This window comes from Salvelinus alpinus, chromosome 8, assembly GCF_045679555.1.
Source record: "Salvelinus alpinus chromosome 8, SLU_Salpinus.1, whole genome shotgun sequence".
Taxonomy (NCBI): domain Eukaryota; kingdom Metazoa; phylum Chordata; class Actinopteri; order Salmoniformes; family Salmonidae; genus Salvelinus; species Salvelinus alpinus.
Window position 1 is genome coordinate 28,970,940 of NC_092093.1, and position 15,831 is coordinate 28,986,770.

A 15,831-nucleotide genomic window follows, 5' to 3' on the forward strand; every position below is an offset into this window, starting at 1 on the left:
TCCTGACTGATGTCTTGAGATGTTGCTTCAATATATCATCATAATTTTACTCCCTCATGATGCCATCTATTCTGTGAAGTGCACCAGTCCCTCCTGCAGCAAAGCATCCCCACAACATGATGCTTCATGGTTGGGATGGTGTTCTTCGGCTTGCAAGCCTCCCCCTTTTTCCTCCAAACATAACAATGGTCATTATGGCCAAACAGTTCTATTTTTGTTTCATCTGACCAGAGAATCGTGTTTCCCATGGTCTGAGAGTCCTTTAGGTGCCTCCAAGCAGGATGTCATGTGCCTTTTGCTGAGTCTGGCCACTCTACCATAAAGGCCTGATTGGTGGAGTGCTGCAGAGATGGTTTTCTTTCTGGAAGGTTCTCCCATCTCCACAGAGGAACTCTGGAGATCTGTCAGAGTGACCATCGGGTTCTTGGTCAACTCCCTGACCAAGGCCCTGCTCCCAGATTGCTCAGTTTGGCCGAGCAGCCAGCTCTAGGAAGTGTCTTGGTGGTTCCAAACTTCTTTCATTTAAGAATGATGAGGCCACTGTGTTCTTGGGAACCTTCAATGCTGCAGACATTTTTTGGTACCCTTCCCCAGATCTGTGCCTCGACACAATCCTGTCTCGGAGCTCTGCGGACAATTTCTTCAACCTCATGGCTTGGTTTTTGCTCTGATATGCACTGTCAAATCATGTCCAATCAATTGAATTTACCACAGGTGGATTCCAATGAAGTTGTAGAAACATCTCAAGGATGATCAATGGAAACAAGATGCAGCTGAGCTCAATTTTGAGTGTCATAGCAAAGGGTCTGATTACTTATGTTAATAAGATATTTTGTTTTTTTTATATACATTTGCAAAAATATCTAAAATGTCATTATGGGGTCACTTTGTCATTATGGGGTATTTAATCTGTTTTCGAATAAGGCTGTAACGTAACAAAATTTGGAAAAAGGGAAGGGGTCTGAATATTTTCCGAATGCACTGTACGTCTACTATGTCCTATAATCAGATGGCCAACACAATCAATAGGGAGAAGATGAAATATTTTAATTTCATAATTAGCAAGGAGATCCAAGGAGACATCGTTTTTTGCATCATGCCCTTTAAATGCCATTCTTAAATGATATCTGATGATCTGATGAGATTGTGGCTTTAAAAGATAGGGTCTCCCAAAATTCAAACTCATAAGATAATTGTGACCTACTGTAATACTTGGCCTGCTTCAGATGGAGACTGGGTCACTAGGCGTCCATTGGATATATTCTATCCACTATCCTTTACTGCCACCAGCTGGTAACTGAGATGAACTACACCATATTTGCCTCCTGGATGGAAGTGGTTGGTGATGCAAGTTACGTTATTTTGTGTAGACATTCTACAAATATGAAATATATCGAAGGCAGTAGCCAGTAGTAACTCCTAGTATGGCTGTATGATTGCTGTTTTTTTAGATCCTTTTGTTTCGCAAAGCGTATTCCCTGATGCTCACTAGGGTGGTTTTATTTAGACATTTACCAATTGTAGATGTTCATCTCAGAGTGAAGTTTTTCCCTTCATACATCTGCCCTACGCTTCTGTGAACATTGATGTGATAATCCTGTAAAACAATCTTAATATTGTAAAAAAGTATACATATTTAATTGATCAATTCTACTGTCAACATTGTCACCCATCATCATCAACAATCAAATACATTTAACTTGTAAAGCTTTTACAAAGTAATTAGTCACAAATCAATTTAAACCCCAAAAACAAAGATTGCAAAGAAAATGAGAGACTGACGATTAAATATGCTTTTAAGCCCTGTAGAGGGAGCCATCTACCAAGGCTTTAAAAACAAAACAACCACCTGTAATGGAATCAAATACATCAAACACATGGTTTCCGTGTGTTTGATGCCATTCCATTTACTCCGTATTCCAGCTATTATGAGCCGTCCTCCCCTCAGCAGCCTTTACTTCATTCCACTTATTCCAAACTTTTTGATTGTATCATTAAATTCAGCATGGGGGTGTGGAAAAAAATATGTGTTAAATAAAGAAAAATATATTGTGTTGTAGAAACAGTCAAGTGATTGCTACTAGGAATGACTAGCTCCACCTTGGCAGCAGACATCTGGAGATGCATTCATTCATTATCCATTTCCGTGACACGCTTTTGCATTTCTTTTAGTGGAAGTAGGATGGATAGAGGTTGCTGTTGCCAGGGCTCTGCTCTTATAATACACTGTGTGAACTCGGTGGGGGACGGCTGTATGATAGGCAGCAGATAAAATCCAGGTCTTCCATCAATATTTCATTCCTTGAGAGACAGTGGAGTGGGTGAGGAGCAGAAAGAGCGAGAGAGAGTGAGAGAGAGAGAGCGAGAGAGAGGGAAAGGGTAGATGAGTGAGGGGGTGAGGGAGAGAGAGAAGGGGCATAGCTTGACATAGCAACAGCACAAACACGCACAGCTGATGAGAGATACTAAATCTCCAGGCCACAGCACTCCCTGTCTCCCTCTGCCTCCCTTTGCCTACACCAAGCCAAATGGACTGTTTTCATAATCTGATTGGATTTTATAATTAGTACAGATGAAATTCCCTCTAACGTAATTAATTTTGAATCAGACATGAGATTGTCATTCTTCTTTGCATGGCTAGATGTGCCAGGGAGATATTTCCAGTTAGTCAGTTTCATTGGTGTCGCAGGGATCTGGTGGCCTAGCTGGTTCATTGGAATACAATAGGAAAAACCTGGGCGCTGGTGTTTGTGTGGAGAAACTCAAATATTGGGTCCTGTCAGATGATTACATTAATTTGTCTAGCCGTGATCCCCATGTTAATTCAAAGTAGAGTCGAATCACATCGTATGCTTCAGCACGGCGAGGATTGATAAATGGATTGATCATTCCTTGGCTTCGCATTTCCACTGGATTCATAGTAAGAGTGCCAGGAATAATTTTGTAAACAAAGATACTTAATATATATGATAAATATGACTGGCAGGTTTGAATGAATTCCACTCTGACTGTTCCTTCATGAAATATATCATAAAAACTATAGTGCCATTAAATATGAATTCATCTAAGCCCTCATTGTAGCTACACAGGAGTAAAAAAACACACACAGTGAATGGGAGGCGAACTGAACTGTAGGAGTAGTGCTATGCATTGTGAATTGATTGAGGTTATAAATATTCCCCGCCTTAGGCAGTGCTAGTCCACATACATAATCAATGTGGCTCTAACAGATGTCTCAGCCCTGCCAAAAAACAAAAGAAACAGCATAGACCAGCATACATTTCAAGCTGTTCCATGCTGATCTTTGCTGTTCGATGTTGGTCGAGCTGGTCTGACCAGCTTGTCTAACTGGTTCGTCTGGCCGACCAGCATGGTCTAGCTGGTTATGCTGGCAGACCAGCTTGTCTAACTGGTTCGTCTGGCCGACCAGTATGGTCGTTTTTTCTGTCAGATCATCCTTTGTTGTGTTTTTGCTGGTGACCTGCCTTCGCTGTGTTTGGTGACCAGTATAAGCTAAAGTGAAATCAGCATCAAGTCACATTATGCTGGTTTACAAAGTGATGTTTAATTCCTAGAGTGGATCCCACAATCTGCATTTAGAATGACCACTAAGGTTAGAAAGATGAATGAATGAGACTACCTAAACCATATAAAGTGGAACAACCATTTCAGTAATGGGCGCAATAAATCAAACTAACAGATTGGATTAGTTTAGAAAATTTATGCTATCTTTGTGTAGCATAAAACAAATTAATTGTTTAATTAACCAATCAATGTACATGCAAAAACACAGATACTGCAACAAACAATTCAAAAAATCTAATGACGGAGTGGTTTTGCAGACCGCCAAAATTCAGATTACTTGGGCATCAATCTCACTGGGGAGTTGAGTTCACTACCTCTCGGTTGCCAGTGACCTGAATTTCCTGCTATCTGTGGGTATGATAAAGATTGTTAAAATATTAGAACCAATAGACATTAGGGAGAACCCTTTTGGGTGCTACATAGCACTCTTTGATTTGCCACTGTAGGGGAACACTTTTGAGTTCCATTTAAAACCAATCATGAAGAAGCCTCTGGTTCCAAGTAGAACCAATGACAGGTTCTACAGTTATACTTCCAGGATACTTCTGATGTACTTATGGCAGACACCGTTAAAAAGTACCTATAATTTGACAGTAAGTTACTGGCTACTGAGTTGTAGTAAAAATACAGTATTTTTACAGTTGAATTAAGGAGTTATTGTTGTAAAATAACTTGTTGTTTACCTTACTGCACTTTGAAACATAGGTGGGCGGGAGAAATATGCTGACAGGGGCTATTTAACATATTTGGGGGTATGGTTTAAAATATGATGTATTGTGCCAACCGTTAGTGGAAGTGTTGTACCAGTTTAAGTGGTGCATTATTGTTATATTTATTAATTTGTCCTCTCCCAGTTCTATAGTCTTTGTAAGTGCGGGGGCAGACGGAGCGGTCTTCTGGTCAGGCTCCGTAGACGGGCACATCGCGCACCGCTCCCGAGCATACTACTCGCCAATGTCCAGTCTCTTGACAACAAGGTAGATGAAATCCGTGCAAGGGTGGCCTTCCAGAGAGACATCAGAGACTGTAACGTTCTTTGTTTCACGGAAACATGGCTGACTCGAGACATGCTATCGGAGTCGGTACAGCCAGCTAGTTTCTTCACGCATCGCGCAGACTGAAACAAGCATCTTTCTGGTAAGAAGAAGGGCGGAGGTGTATGCCTTATGATTAACGAGACGTGGTGTGAACATAACAACATACAGGAACTCAAGTCCTTCTGTTCACCTGACTTAGAATTCCTCACAATCAAATGCCGACCGCATTATCTACCTAGAGAATTCTCTTAGATTATAATCACAGCCGCATATATCGACACATCGATGGCCCTGAACGAACTTCATTTGACTCTATGTAAACTGAAAACCACATAGCCTGAGGCTGCATTTATTGTAGCTGGGGATTTTAACAAGGCTAATCTGAAAACAAGGCTCCCTAAATTCTATCAGCATATCAATTGTGCAACCAGGGCTGGCAAAACCCTAGATCATTGTTATTTTAACTTCCGCGACGCATATAAGGCCCCCCCGCCCTCCTTTCGTAAAAGCTGACCACGACTCCATTTTGTTGCTCCCTGCCTATAGACAGAAACTAAAACAGGAAGCTCCCGCGCTTAGGTCTGTTCAACGCTGGTCCGACCAATCGGATTCCACGCTTCAAGATTGCTTCGATCACGTGGACTGGGATATGTTCCGCATTGCGGCGAACAACAACATTGATGTATACGCTGATTCGGTGAGCGGGTTTATTAGCAAGTGCATCGGCGATGTCGTACCCACAGCATCTATTAAAACATTCCCAAACCAGAAACCGTGGATTGATGGCAGCATTCGCGCAAAACTGAAAAGTGCGAACCACTGCTTTTAATCAGGGCAAGGTGCCCGGAAACATGACTGAATACAAACAGTGTAGCTATTCCCTCCGCAAGGCAATCAAACAAGCTAAGCGTCAGTATAGACACAAAGTAGAGTCGCAATTCAACGGCTCAGACACAAGAGGTATGTGGCAGGGTCTACAGTCAATCACAGACTATAAAAGGAAAACCAGCCCCGTCGCGGACCAGGATGTCTTGCTCCCAGACAGACTAAACGACTTCTTTGCTCGCTTTGAGGACACTACAGTGCAACGGACACGGCCCGCCGCAATCGCAATCACAATCACACTGCACACTGCCCTAACCCATCTGGACAAGAGGAATACCTATGTGAGAATGCTGTTCATTGACTACAGCTCAGCATTTAACACCATAGTACCCTCCAAACTCGTTATCAAGCTCGAGACCCTGGGTCTCGACCCCGCCCTGTGCAACTGGGTCCTGGACTTCTTGACGGGCCGCCCCCAGGTGGTGAGGGTAGGTAACAACATCTCCACCCCTCTGATCCTCAACACTGGGGCCCCACAAGGGTGCGTTCTCAGCCCTCTCCTGTACTTCCTGTTCACCCACGACTGCATGGCCATGCACGCCTCCAACTCAATCATCAAGTTTGCAGACGACACTACAGTGTTAGGCTTGATTACCAACAACAATGAGACGGCCTACAGGGAGGAGGTGAGGGCCCTGGGTGTGTGGTGTCAGGAAAATAACCTCACACTCAACGTCAACAAAACTAAGGAGATGATCGTGGACTTCAGGAAACAGCAGAGGAAGCACCCCCCTTTCCACATCGACAGGACAGTAGTGGAGAGGGTAGAAAGTTTTAAGTTCCTCAGTGTACACATCACGGACAAACTGAAATGGTCCACCCACACAGACAGCGTGGCGAAGAAGGCGCAGGGGCGCCTCTTCAACCTCAGGAGGCTGAAGAAATTCGGCTTGTCACCAAAAACACTCTTACAGATGCACAATCGAGAGCATCCTGTCGGGCTGTATCATCGCTTGGTACGGCAACTGCTCCGCCCACAACCGTAAGGCTCTCCAGAGGGTAGTGAGGTCTGCACAATGCATCACCGGGGGCAAACTACCTGCCGTCCAGGACACCTACACCACCCGATGTCACAGGAAGGCCAAAAAGATCATCAAGGACAACAACCACCTGAGCCACTGCCTGTTCACCCCGCTATCATCCAGAAGGCGAGGTCAGTACAGGTGCATCAAAGCAGGGACCGAAAGACTGAAAAACAGCTTCTATCTCAAGGCCATCAGACTGTTATACAGCCATCACAAACATTGAGTGGCTGCTGCCAACATACTGACTCAACTCCAGCCACTTTAATAATGGAAAAATTGATGTAATATATGTATCACTAGCCACTTTAAACAATGCCACTTCATATAATGTTTACATACCCTACATTACTCATCTCATATGTATATACTGTACTCTATACCATCTACTGCATATTGCCATCTTGATGTAATGTATCAATAGCCACTTTAAACAATGCCACTTCATATAATGTTTACATACCCTACATTACTCATCTCATATGTATATACTGTACTCTATACCATCTACTGCATATTGCCATCTTGATGTAATGTATCACTAGCCACTTTAAACAATGCCACTTCATATAATGTTTACATACCCTACATTACTCATCTCATATGTATATACTGTACTCTATACCATCCATTGCATCTTGCCTATGCCGTTCTATACCATCACTCATTCATATATTTTTTTATGTACATATTCTTATTCATTCCTTTACACTTGTGTGTACAAGGTAGTTGTTGTGAAATTGTTAGGTTAGATTACTCGTTGGATATTACTGCATTGTCGGAACTAGAAGCACAAGCATTTCGCTACACTCATTCAAATCTGCTAACCATGTGTATGTGACAAATACAATTTGATTTGATTTGACACTCGAGAGGTGCACTGTGAAGAGATTGCTGTGCATTTTCTAGTAATTTAGTGGCAGTTGGTCATTGGGAAGTTCATGTTTAATTTTCAGTAACTTACTGTCAGCTTGCTGCGATTAGTTATTGATAAATTCACAGTAACTTACTGTGGCTGATCACCGTAATGGTCACTGCACTGATGGTGTGACAGGAAGGTCAGTCTGATGCCAACAAAGAAGGTGAGGCTGGATCCCAAGTGTGCTCACTATAACGAATACTTAGTTGTTACTTAATGTTTCAAGCTTTTCTGTAATCAGAAAACTACTGCTAGCTACTGGCAGCTAGTTGCAAGTGCATGTTACAATAACTTACTGACATCGGTTTGCCAATGCATTGCTAGCAGTTACTGTGAGTTTTACAATAACTCACTGACAGCTGGATGCCAATTAGGTAATACAAAATTCACAGCAACTACTTTTCATTAAATGAATGTGACATGCACGATAACGTTTTAACAGTGCAGCTCTTTCATGTCACATGCGCTTACAACAATTGCAGAACTGCCCATGTTAAAAAAGAGGTGACAACCTTTGACAACATAATCATCAACCACTTAAACTGGTACAATACTTCCATTGACGGTTGGCACAAATACACATATATTAGATCACAATCCCAAATATGCTAATGAGTCCCACAGGTACATTGCCCCCACATACATTTCAAAGTGCAGCGATGACTGTACCTTATTTTTAAAATATTGGGTAGAAAATTTTACCATTTACCATGAAGTTTGTCATCAATTCTTACATAACCTACTTTTATCGCACATGGACTACTGCCCAGTCATATGGTAAAGTGCCACAAAGAGGGACATAGGCAAATTACAGTTGTCCCAGAACAGAGCAACATGGCTGGCCCTTAAATGTTCATCGATTGCTAACATCAATAAAATGTATGTCAATCTCTCCAGGCTCAAAGTAGAGGAGAGATTGACTGCATCAGTACCTGTCTTTGTAAAATGTTGACATGTTGAAAGCACCGAGCTGTCACGCCCTGACCATAGTTTGCTTTGTATGTTTCTATGTTTTGTTTGGTCAGGGTGTGATCTGAGTGGGCATTCTATGTTGTATGTCTAGTTATTTCTATGTGTTTGGCCTGATATGGTTCTCAATCAGAGGCAGGTGTTTGTCGTTGTCTCTGATTGGGAGCCATATTTAGATAGCCTGTTTTGTCATTGTGGGTTGTGGGTGATTGTCTATGGTTAGTTGCCTGTGTCTGCACTTGTTTATATATAGCGTCACGCTCCTTTTGTTGTTTTTGTATAGTTTGTTTAGTGTTTCTTCGTTAATAAATAGAAGAATGTATTCACATCACGCTGCGCCTTGGTCTCCTCCATTCAACGAATGTGACAGAATCACCCACCACCTAAGGACCAAGCAGCGTGGTAACGGGCAGCAGCAGCGATCGCAGGACTACTGGACCTGGGAGGAGATTCTGGACGGCAAGGGACCCTAGTGTTTAGTGTTTCTTCGTTAATAATTAGAAGAATGTATTCACATCACGATGTGCCTTGGTCTCCTCCATTCAACGAACGTGACACAGACACCCAGGCATACCCCACAAGACATGCCACCAGGGTTCTCTTCACAGTCCCCAAGTCCAGAACAGACTCTGGGAAATACCACATCAAGTAACTCAATGAAGCAGTAAAATCAGATTTAAAAAACAGATAAAACTGTACCTTATGGACAAACGTGGACTTTGAAGACACACACACACAGGCACACACACGCACTCTACACACATGTACATTGCAATGTTGTAATATTGTGGTATTATAAATGGTGTATTGTAGTAATGTAGTGGTAGTGTCACGACTTCCGCCAAAGTCGGCTCCTCTCCTTGTTCGTTCGGCGGTCGACGTCACCGGCTTTCTAGCCATCGCCGCTCCATTTTTCCATTGTTCCATTTGTTTTGTCTTGTTCCCTGCACACCTGGTTTTCATTCCCTAATCACACTGCATGTATTTATTCCTCTGTTCCCCTCCATGTCTTTGTGTGAATTTGTTTTTGTTACATGTTTGTGTGTACACGCCAGGCTGGGTTTTTCCCCGTTATTTCCGTGGCTTTTCACGAGGGATGTTTATTGTACAACATTTGCAAAATTTTTGTGATTGTTTCGCGCATAAACCTTTTACCTTTGGCTTGAGGTTTTGACGCAGTGGCGTCTGTCTATTTTATTTGCCTCTGCCTTAATAAGGTGTGCGCCTGTTCACAACTCTCTGCTCTCCTGCACCTGACTTCTCCACCAGTAGCGCACACCGTGACAGGTAGAGTGGTGTAATAATGTGTTGCATTTTTATTTTTTTTATTTTTTATTTCACCTTTATTTAACCAGGTAGGCTAGTTGAGAACAAGTTCTCATTTGCAACTGCGACCTGGCCAAGATAAAGCATAGCAGTGTGAACAGACAACACAGAGTTACACATGGAGTAAACAATAAACAAGTCAATAACATGGTAGAAAAAAAAGAGAATCTATATACAATGTGTGCAAAAGGCATGAGGTAGGCAATAAATCGAAAATTACAATTTAGCAGATTAACACTGGAGTGATAAATCATCAGATGATCATGTGCAGGAAGAGATACTGGTGTGCAAAAGAGCAGAAAAGTAAATAAATAAAAGCAGTATGGGGGGTGAGGTAGGTAAATTGGGTGGGTAGTTTACAGATGGACTATGTACAGCTGCAGCGATCGGTTAGCTGCTCGGATAGCAGATTTTTAAAGTTGTTGAGGGAGATAAAAGTCTCCAACTTCAGAGATTTTTGCAATTCGTTCCAGTCGCAGGCAGCAGAGAACTGGAAGGAAAGGCGTCCAAATGAGGTTTTGGCTTTAGGGATGATCAGTGAGATACACCTGCTGGAGCGCGTGCTGCGGGTGGGTGTAGCCATCGTGACCAGTGAACTGAGATAAGGCGGCACTTTACCTAGCATAGCCTTGTAGATGACCTGGAGCCAGTGGGTCTGACGACGAACATGTAGCGAGGGCCAGCCGACTAGGGCATACAGGTCGCAGTGGTGGGTCGTATAAGGTGCTTTAGTAACAAAACGAATGGCACTGTGATAAACTGCATCCAGTTTGCTGAGTAGAGTATTGGAAGCTATTTTGTAGATGACATCGCCGAAGTCGAGGATCGGTAGGATAGTCAGTTTTACTAGGGTAAGTTTGGCGGCGTGAGTGAAGGAGGCTTTGTTGCGGAATAGAAAGCCGATTCTTGATTTGATTTTGGATTGGAGATGTTTGATATGAGTCTGGAAGGAGAGTTTGCAGTCTAGCCAGACACCTAGGTACTTATAGATGTCCACATATTCTAGGTCGGAACCGTCCAGGGTGGTGATGCTAGTCGGGCGTGCGGGTGCAGGCAGCGAACGGTTGAAAAGCATGCATTTGGTTTTACTAGCGTTTAAGAGCAGTTGGAGGCCACGGAAGGAGTGTTGTATGGCATTGAAGCTCGTTTGGAGGTTAGATAGCACAGTGTCCAAGGAAGGGCCGGAAGTATATAGAATGGTGTCGTCTGCGTAGAGGTGGATCAGGGAATCGCCCGCAGCAAGAGCAACATCATTGATGTATACAGAGAAAAGAGTCGGCCCGAGAATTGAACCCTGTGGTACCCCCATAGAGACTGCCAGAGGACCGGACAACATGCCCTCCGATTTGACACACTGAACTCTGTCTGCAAAGTAGTTGGTGAACCAGGCAAGGCAGTCATTAGAAAAACCGAGGCTACTGAGTCTGCCGATAAGAATATGGTGATTGACAGAGTCGAAAGCCTTGGCCAGGTCGATGAAGACGGCTGCACAGTAATGTCTTTTATCGATGGCGGTTATGATATCGTTTAGTACCTTGAGCGTGGCTGAGGTGCACCCGTGACCGGCTCGGAAACCGGATTGCACAGCGGAGAAGGTACGGTGGGATTCGAGATGGTCAGTGATCTGTTTGTTGACTTGGCTTTCGAAGACCTTAGATAGGCAGGGCAGGATGGATATAGGTCTGTAACAGTTTGGGTCCAGGGTGTCTCCCCCTTTGAAGAGGGGGATGACCGCGGCAGCTTTCCAATCCTTGGGGATCTCAGATGATACGAAGGAGAGGTTGAACAGGCTGGTAATAGGGGGTGCGACAATGGCGGCGGACAGTTTCAGAAATAGGGGGTCCAGATTGTCAAGCCCAGCTGATTTGTATGGGTCCAGGTTTTCCAGCTCTTTCAGAACATCTGCTATCTGGATTTGGGTAAAGGAGAAGCTGGGGAGGCTTGGGCGAGTAGCAGCGGGGGGGGCGGGGCTGTTGGCCAAGGTTGGAGTCGCCAGGAGGAAGGCATGGCCAGCCATTGAGAAATGCTTGTTGAAGTCTTCGATTATCACGGATTTATCGGTGGTGACCGTGTTACCTAGCCTCAGTGCAGTGGGCAGCTGGGAGGAGGTGCTCTTGTTCTCCATGGACTTTACAGTATCCCAGAACTTTTTGGAGTTAGAGCTACAGGATGCAAATTTCTGCTTGAAAAAGCTGGCCTTTGCTTTCCTGACTGACTGCGTGTATTGGTTCCTGACTTCCCTGAACAGTTGCATATCGCGGGGGCTCTTCGATGCTATTGCAGTTCGCCACAGGATGTTTTTGTGCTGGTCGAGGGCAGTCAGGTCTGGAGTGAACCAAGGGCTATATCTGTTCTTGGTTCTGCATTTTTTGAACGGAGCATGCTTGTCTAATATGGTGAGGAAGTAACATTTAAAGAATGACCAGGCATCCTCAACTGACGGGATGAGGTCAATATCCTTCCAGGGTACCCGGGCCAGGTCGATTAGAAAGGCCTGCTCGCAGAAGTGTTTTAGGGAGCGTTTGACAGTGATGAGGGGTGGTCGTTTGACCGCGGACCCGTGGCGGATACAGGCAATGAGGCAGTGATCGCTGAGATCTTGATTGAAGACAGCAGAGGTGTATTTGGAGGGCAGGTTGGTCAGGATAATGTCTATTAGGGTGCCCATGTTTACGGATTTAGGGTTGTACCTGGTGGGTTCCTTGATGATTTGTGTGAGATTGAGGGCATCAAGCTTGGATTGTAGGACTGCCGGGGTGTTAAGCATATCCCAGTTTAGGTCACCTAACAGAACAAACTCTGAAGCTAGATGGGGAGCGATCAATTCACAGATGGTGTCCAGGGCACAGCTGGGAGCTGAGGGGGGTCGGTAGCAGGCGGCAACAGTGAGAGACTTATTTCTGGAGAGATAAATTTTTAAAATTAGAAGTTCGAACTGTTTGGGCATAGACCTGGAAAGTATGACAGAACTTTGCAGGCTATCTCTGCAGTAGATTGCAACTCCTCCCCCTTTGGCAGTTCTATCTTGACGGAAAGTGTTATAGTTGGGTATGGAAATCTCAGCATTTTTGGTGGCCTTCCTAAGCCAGGATTCGGACACGGCAAGGACATCAGGGTTGGCAGAGTGTGCTAAAGCGGTGAGTAAGGCAAACTTAGGGAGGAGGCTTCTGATGTTGACATGCATGAGGCCAAGGCTTTTTCGATCACAGAAGTCAACAAATGAGGGTGTCTGGGGACATGCAGGGCCTGGGTTTACCTCCACATCACCCGAGGAACAGAGGAGTAGTAGGATGAGGGTGCGGCTAAAGGCTATCAAAACTGGTCGCCTAGAGTGTTGGGGACAAAGAATAAAAGGAGCAGATTTATGGGCGTGGTAGAATAGATTCTGGGCATAATGTGCAGACAGGGGTATGGTGGGGCGCGGGTACAGCGGAGGCAAGCCCAGGCACTGGGTGATGATAAGAGAGGTTGTATCTCTGGACATGCTGGTCTCAATGGGTGAGGTCACCGCATGTGTGGGGGGTGGGGCAAAGGAGGTATCAGAGGTACGGAGAATGGAACTACAGGGTCCATTGCAAACCAAAACAATGATAATGATAACTAGCCTGAACAACAGTATGCAAGGCATATTGATATTTGAGAGAGACATACAATAAGGCATAAAGTGATTGCAGGTCTTGATTGGGAGAGCTAGCTAAAACAACAGGTAAGATAACAGCAGCAATAACAGGGTGCTAGTCTAACACAGCAACAACAGGTAAAAATGGCGACGACTAGGCAGAGAGGGTCGGATTAACTACACACAGATCCTGAGTTAAAGCACAGAGCCGACAGATAAAACACAAATAAACAGAATGGAGTACCGTGAATTAATGGACAGTCAAGCATGCATCAGCTATGTAGCCAAGTGATCATAGTGTCCAGGGGGCAGCCGTAGATGGAGCAGGGAGGCCTCCACTAAGCTAGCACGCGGCGTTTAAAGTTAGTAGCCCGGGGGGTGGTCTGCTCAGACGGAGGGGGTCTGCTCAGACGTGGTCGTGTCGACAGAGAATCCAAGCCGGATGGCGAAAGAGAGGTTGTGAATTGTAGAATTGTGTTTGCTAACTGGTGCTAGCTTCGTGGCAGTGGCGCTAGCTGCGCTAGCTGCGCTAGCTGCAAGCTAGCTGTGAGGATCAGAAGTAGTGGCTCAGGGATTACGGCAGGAATCCGGCGTTGTTGTCGAGAGACAGTCCGATGCTGGTAAATTGGTGAGTAATATCCAGGCTAATAACAGGGCTGGTGTCTGTGCAGAAGGTAAAAGCTACTAGCAGCGGCAAAGAAATGGCTAAATTAGCTTGTAGCTGATTTAGACCAGTTGTGATGGATTGGCAGGGCTCTGTGTCGGCAAAAAAAGGTCCAGTCCAATTGGCAAAAGAGGTATTGTAGCCCAAGAATTCGCTGGTAGACCTCTTCGGCTAGCCGGCAGATGGGCCTAGCTCGAGGCTAGCTCAAGGCTAACTGGTGCTTGCTTCGGGACAGAGGTGTTAGCCAGTAGTAGCCACTCGGTTGCAGCTAGCTAGCTGTGATGATACGGTGTAATTGTCCAGAGCTTGCGTCAGGAATCCGGTGATGTGGTAGAGAAAAAGCAGTCCTATATGCTCTGGGTTGATATCGCGCTTGCAGACTGGCAGGTATTGGCCCGGTATTGAAGCTGGCTGTGTCCGAGTTGAGGGTGAAGACCGCAGCAGTGGCTAACTGACTACTAGCTAGTAGCTAGTTATCTGGCTAGCTTCTGATTGGGGTTACGGTTCTAAAGTATAAAAAAATAGCAGGTCCGTACCACATTGGGTGAGGCGGAATGTAGGAATGTATATTCAGTTCCTAGATGGAAAGTGAAATTAAAATATATACGAAATGTATACGAAAAATACGAAGACTATTTACACGGGACAAGACAAGACACACACGTCCGACTGCTACGCCATCTTGGATTGGAAGATTGCATGTGTGATGCAATTGCCTTAATCTTGTTTGAACCTCAGGAACTAATGGGGATCCTTAATAAACACAAATAAATACAAATACAAATCACATGACATCACATTCCCAGGATGGACAGACAAATGTAATGGTTTGAACCACATATTGAAGAAACAAGGACACAGAGACTCTGGGGTTTCGTTTGAGTGTGTGTGTGTGCATGCCTGCTTGCGTATGTATGTGCCTGCGTGTGTGTGTGTGCATGAATATGTGTGTGCTTAGGTGCATGCGTGAGTTGTTCAGAAGAGCAGAGTTATTTTCTGATACAGCTCCAGTCTGAAACAGAGACCGATCTCCTAGTAAAGTGGAAATGTGTTCAGCTGAAATAGTTTTAAAAATGTTTTGGGTGGCCTGTAATGTTATAAAAAGGCAAACGGGTGAGTCAAACTGTAATTGTGCTGAGAATCAGGGCCAATTACTTAATCCCTGTTTATACCTGGTACTAACATGGGTCCTTTGTCTTGCTCTTGTCTACATTCTGATTGTACCCATATTTCCCGAAATGTGTCTTTGCATTGTATTAAAATGTGTCTGTTATCCATCTACTGTGTCTGCATTGTGACCAGATTTCCTGGTCCCTTCCTTTATGCAAATTATTTCACCGATATTCATTCAAAATATGATTTATTTATTTAATGTAAGACACATATGGATGTAATTAGTCAGTGGCGCCACCTGTCGATGATTTTAGAGTGCAGAAAAGTATGATTTAAATGGTTTCTCTGTCCAGATCTGTCTACACCTGTAAGATATACAGACACAATGCGTGTCTGACCACCTCCGGAGGTGGGCAGATTGATCTGATCACAATCAGACCACAATGTGTATTTTGATTGTCTACACCTGACTAAAAATTTGGGCACAATCAGAATGTGGACAAGATCAGGACAAAGGACGCAAGTTAGAACCAGATATAAATAGGGCTTAATGAGAGCAAGCGAGACCTTGTTGCCTGCTGTATAATATATGAAAACATTGTTGGCTAATACTAAATGAAGATTCATCAAATAATAAATGAAGATGAAACATTTTCACTTTAGTTAGGTTGAGAGTAAAGAATCACAGTCAG